Source organism: Dermacentor variabilis, chromosome 4 (genome assembly GCF_050947875.1).
Source record: "Dermacentor variabilis isolate Ectoservices chromosome 4, ASM5094787v1, whole genome shotgun sequence".
Lineage (NCBI taxonomy): Eukaryota > Metazoa > Arthropoda > Arachnida > Ixodida > Ixodidae > Dermacentor > Dermacentor variabilis.
This window is the reverse complement of record NC_134571.1, coordinates 206,295,780-206,302,307: the sequence shown is the minus strand read 5'-3', so window position 1 is coordinate 206,302,307 and position 6,528 is coordinate 206,295,780.

Sequence of the window (6,528 nt, the reverse complement as noted above, 5' to 3'; positions counted from 1 at the left end):
AAATGGATAGAGCGCGGACGCCGCCATTCTCTCCTTCACCTCCAAGCGCCTATTCATTTCTACAAATGCAAAGAAGGGACACCGCGAATATGCACAGCGAGTACCGCGGCGTCGAAGCACAAATGGATAGAGCGCGGACGCCGCCATTCTCTTCTTCACCTTCAAGCGCCTATTCATTTCTACAAATGCAAAGAAGGGACGCCGCGAATATTCACAGCGAGTACCGCGGCGTCGAAGCACAAATTGATAGAGCGCGGACGCCGCCATTCTCTTCTCTACCTCCAAGCGCCTATTCATTTCTGCAAATGCAATGAAGAGACGCCGTGAATATGCACAGCGAGTACCGCGGCGTCGAAGCACAAATGGATAGAGCGCGGACGCCGCCATTCTCTTCTCCACCTCCAAGCGCCTATTCATTTCTACAAATGCAATGAAGAGACGCCGTGAATATGCACAGCGAGTACCGCGGCGTCGAAGCACAAATAGATAGAGCGCGGACGCCGCCATTCTCTTCTTCACATCCAAGCGCCTATTCCTTTCTACAAATGCAATGAAGGGACGCCGTGAATATGCACAGCGAGTACCGCGGCGTCGAAGCACAAATGGATAGAGCGCGGACGCCGCAATTCTCTCCTCCACCTCCAAGCGCCTATTCATTTCTACAAATGCAATGAAGAGACGCCCCGAATATGCACAGCGAGCAACGCGGCGTCGAAGCACAAATGGAAAGAGCGCGGAAGCGGCCATTCTCTTCTTCACCTCCAAGCGCCTATTCATTTCTACAAATGCAAAGAAAGGACGCCGCGAATATGCACAGCCAGTACCGCGGCGTCGAAGCACAAATGGATAGAGCGCGGACGCCGCCATTCTCTTCTCCACCTACAAGCGCCTATTCATTTCTACAAATGCAATGAAGAGACGCTGTGAATATGCACAGCGAGTACCGTGGCGTCGAAGCACAAATGGATAGAGCGCGGACGCCGCCATTCAATTCTCCACCTCCAAGCGCCTATTCATTTCTACAAATGCAAAGAAGGGACGCCGCGAATATGCACAGCGAGTACCGCGGCGTCGAAGCACAAATGGATAGAGCGCGGACGCCGCCATTCTCTTCACCTCCAAGCGCCTATTCATTTCTACAAATGCAAAGAAGGGACGCCGTGAATATGCACAGCGAGTACCGCGGCGTCGAAGCACAAATGGATAGAGCGCGGACGCCGCAATTCTCTTCTTCACCTCCAAGCGCCTATTCATTTCTACAAATGCAAAGAAGGGACGCCGCGAATATGCACAGCGAGTACCGCGGCGTCGAAGCACAAATTGATAGAGCGCGGACGCCGCCATTCTCTTCTCCTTCTCTACCTCCAAGCGCCTATTCATTTCTGCAAATGCAATGAAGAGACGCCGTGAATATGCACAGCGAGTACCGCGGCGTCGAAGCACAAATGGATATAACGCGGACGCCGCCATTCTCTTCTCCACCTACAAGCGCCTATTCATTTCTACAAATGCAAAGAGACGCCGCGAATGTGCACAGCGAGTACCGCAGCGTCGAGGCACAAATGGATAGAGCGCGGACGCCGCCATTCTCTTCTCCACCTACAAGCGCCTATTCATTTCTACAAATGCGATGAAGAGACGCCGCGAATATTCACAGCGAGTACCGCGGCGTCGAAGCACAAATGGATAGAGCGCGGACGCCGCCATTCTCTTCTCTACCTCCAAGCGCGTATTCATTTCTACAAATGCTATGAAGAGACGCCGTGAATATGCACAGCGAGTACCGCGGCGTGGAAGCACAAATGGATAGAGCGCCGACGCCGCCATTCTCTTCTTCACCTCCAAGCGCCTATTCATTTCTACAAATGCAAAGAAGGGACGCCGCGAATATGCACAGCGAGTACCGCGGCGTCGAAGCACAAATGGAGAGAGCGCGGACGCCGCCATTCTCTTCTCCACCTCCAAGCGCCTATTCATTTCTACAAATGCAATGAAGAGACGCCGTGAATATGCACAGTGAGTACCGCGGCGTCGAAGCACAAATAGATAGAGCGCGGACGCCGCCATTCTCTTCTTCACATCCAAGCGCCTATTCATTTCTACAAATGCAATGAAGAGACGCCGTGAATATGCACAGCGAGTACCGCGGCGTCGAAGCACAAATGGATAGAGCGCGGACGCCGCAATTCTCTTCTCCACCTCCAAGCGCCTATTCATTTCTACAAATGCAATGAAGAGACGCCCCGAATATGCACAGCGAGCAACGCGGCGTCGAAGCACAAATGGAAAGAGCGCGGAAGCGGCCATTCTCTTCTTCACCTCCAAGCGCCTATTCATTTCTACAAATGCAAAGAAAGGACGCCGCGAATATGCACAGCCAGTACCGCGGCGTCGAAGCACAAATGGATAGAGCGCGGACGCCGCCATTCTCTTCTCCACCTACAAGTGCCTATTCATTTCTACAAATGCGATGAAGAGACGCCGTGAATATGCACAGCGAGTACCGCGGCTTCGAAGCACAAATGGATAGAGCGCGGACGCCGCCATTCTCTTCTCCACCTCCAAGCGCCTATTCATTTCTACAAATGCAATGAAGAGACGCCGTGAATATGCACAGCGAGTACCGCGGCGTCGAAGCACAAATAGATAGAGCGCGGACGCCGCCATTCTCTTCTTCACCTCCAAGTGCCTATTCATTTCTACAAATGCAATGAAGAGACGCTGTGAATATGCACAGCGAGTACCGCGGCGTCGAAGCACAAATGGATAGAGCGCGGACGCCGCCATTCTCTTCTCCACCTCCAAGCGCCTATTCATTTCTACAAATGCAAAGAAGGGACGCCGCGAATATGCACAGCGAGTACCGCGGCGTCGAAGCACAAATGGATAGAGCGCGGACGCCGCAATTCTCTTCTCCACCTCCAAGCGCTTATTCATTTCTACAAATGCAATGAAGAGACGCCGTGAATATGCACAGCGAGTACCGTGGCGTCGAAGCACAAATGGATAGAGCGCGGACGCCGCCATTCTCCTCTCCACCTCCAAGCGCTTATTCATTTCTACAAATGCAATGAAGAGACGCCGTGAATATGCACAGCGAGTACCGTGGCGTCGAAGCACAAATGGATAGAGCGCGGACGCCGCCATTCTCTTCTCCACCTCCAAGCGCTTATTCATTTCTACAAATGCAATGAAGAGACGCCGTGAATATGCACAGCGAGTACCGTGGCGTCGAAGCACAAATGGATAGAGCGCGGACGCCGCCATTCTCTTCTCCACCTCCAAGCGCTTATTCATTTCTACAAATGCAATGAAGAGACGCCGTGAATATGCACAGCGAGTACCGTGGCGTCGAAGCACAAATGGATAGAGCGCGGACGCCGCCATTCTCTTCTCCACCTCCAAGCGCCTATTCATTTCTACAAATGCAAAGAAGGGACGCCGCGAATATGCACAGCGAGTACCGCGGCGTCGAAGCACAAATGGAAAGAGCGCGGACGCGGCCATTCTCTTCTCCACCTCCAAGCGCCTATTCAGTTCTACACATGCAAAGAAGAGATGCCGCGAATATGCACCACGAGCTAGAATTTAAAATTGGTGCATGTAACACGACACACTTCTTTACACTCATTTTTGCCACGTACATTGAAAGATTGGAATTAACTTCCTTCTGACATTGTTTCCATTAATAACAATGATAATTTTCGAAAAGCACTAGGTAACAATGTATAATAGCAAACATTTGTGCGAACTGCTGTGGGTGTTTTCCTTTTTCTTGTTTAATGTTAGTTTTATATGTCATGTTATATTACTGCATTTATCATACTTTCAGCTAACATTGTATAATTAGCAAATATTGTGTATAAGCTCAGGATTTATTTCCTTCTGATTTGTTGTATAAGCCACTCCCCTCACTAATGCCGAAAGGCCTTGAGGGTAAATAAATAAATAAATGATATCGGAGTATATTGTTCATCCGGTGTACTGTATGACTTCAGACTGCTTTTCGCTATAGAACGCCGAGAATTGAGTGATAATCACCTGGGGGGTGTATATATGCGGCATCACGGGGTGGTCATTTATTTAGGTCGTAGCGGAGGCAGAAAGACGCCGATGGCAAATATTTCCAAATACACCCGCGGCGGTATAGTCCAGTATGGCGATGCGCTGCTGAGGTTGCGGGCTCTATCCCGGCCCTGTTTCGACGTTGGCGTAAAGCAAAGACGCTCGAGTACCTGAATTTACGTACAGAATAAAGAACTCCAGACGGCCAAAATTAATATGGAACACATCCCCCCACTCTACGATGTGCATAATGCGGATCGTGGTTTCAGCACGTAAAACCCGATCGATAATTGAAATTTTATTCAATTAGCCTGCGCAGGCAGCCACCCCGTTTCAAAGGGGATGTCATTAGATATCATGAATACGTACACAACAGGAGTCGCCAGACTGTAATGTTTGATTGCTTGTTAGCCCTCCCCTTATAAGCCCTAGAGCTCCCTTTCTTTGTCGCCTCTTTCTCTCTTTTCTTTTTTGTATGGTGCATCAATGCTACGCCTCTGCTGGTTAGCTAACCACACCTCAGTGCTTTTGTAAGAACTAAAATCAATGCGGTTTCGACCACATGCATCATTTTCGGCTGAGTAAACGCACAAACGTATGCAACATAAAAGTATGCATAGGTACCGACTACGGGGGGGGGGGGGGGGAGGGGGGCTCCGGAGCCCGAGCCCCCTACGGAGTTTGCCGGAGGGGGCAGGGACTACCCCCTTTCCCCGCTTATGCCAAAGCGTATACCCCCCTCCTACACACACGATGTAATTACCAGAGTTTTATCACCCACATCAGTTGAGGTTTCTTTTTACTTGCCTCGACCTTTTCACTTAACATTTTATTGTGGCTAATAGCTTACTGCATCATTGTTGGGGCAAACGTGCACGGCTTTTAATTGATAATTTCGCTTCATTTCTGTAAATCCTGACAATAGGAGGACAAACACATTAGAAGCACTAGCGGCGGCTGCCTCATTCGCATTTTCTCACTCCAACATTGCTTTAAATTTTAAGTGCACATATACAATATATTTATGTATACGCACAGGATAAGGTTTACTATATTTTCAAAGAGAATGAGGTTGCGAATTAAAAACTATTTCTAAAGGTATGGATAGCCTGTGCCTAGAGAATGAATATGTTGTTGTATGTTCACCTCGCTTCAAATTGCTTTGCGTAGTTTTTTGACCCTGTGAAAAACCTGCAGACCTCAGTGACCCCTTCCGCAGAGTCTTTTATCAACGGCGTGTGAAATGCACGTGATTGATCTGTGTATCTGTATTGCTTCTCTTTCCAGTAAGCAACGCTAACGACTCATACAAAGAAAAATCTAATAATTTACACTTATTAGGGATGGAAACATCGCCAATGGCACGCAGAGGATATATATATATATATATATATATATATATATATATATATATATATATATATATATATAGGGCGTCCCAATTGACTATCATACCCCAGATTAAAAAAAAGAAGCGCAATTGCGTTACTCGATGAAAACCTGTTGCATAATTTTCCGATGTGGTGCAGTAGCTATCAGTAATTTTTTCATTACTGAGATATAATTAGGTAATTGTAATAATCTTCTAACTCGAGACGTACTATCCTAATTATCAAAGTCAGTAGGCACAGCCAAGGCACGTCTAACTGCGCTACTATTCAGCGACGAACTAATTGCCTGCTTCTCGAGTTTGATAAATAATTATAATTAGCTAATTAAGTAAGGAAATTGTTACTGGCGGCTGCTCTATTGTACAGGAAACAATATGCACTATTTTTCTTCGAGTAACGCAATTGCTCTTTTTTAAGTCTTGGGGCAAGATAGTTGGGACACCCTGTATAATTCACTGAGTAACCTTAATGAGGCCAAGCCGGACTCACTCGACATCAGAATTTATTTTATTTATTTATTTCATAATACCTCTAAAGGCCCCCGAAGGGGTATTACTTAGGGGGAACCGATACATGAAAAAATGTGAGCTTTGAGCGTTACGGAAAAAAACTAAAGTACAAAAATTTTTAGAAAAAAGAAACACAAAAGTTATACAAAAGTACAATGTCTAGCAAAATACACAAGTAAAACAATATACAAAATACATTAGTCAAGTAAAACTCAGATAGAAAATACAAAACTCTCTGAGAAACCAAAGTAAGGGAATTAAATAGGCACAATGTAAGAGAAGTAAAACGAGGTGTTGCTCGAAACTGCGTCACTTGTCACATCAACAAATTGATGAAACATGAATGCACTTGTACAATGTGCACGCGGAACGGTAAGACAAATGATCAAAACAATATATGCACTGAACAACGTATGAAGAAACAGTACATGATGGATATTTACACGTAACCATTGCGTTAAAGTTCCTGAAAGGTTGCGAAATCGGCTTGAGTAGCAATGTGGAATGGTAGGTTATTCCATGCAACAATTGTTCGGGGAACGAAGGAGTTAGCATAGTTAGTT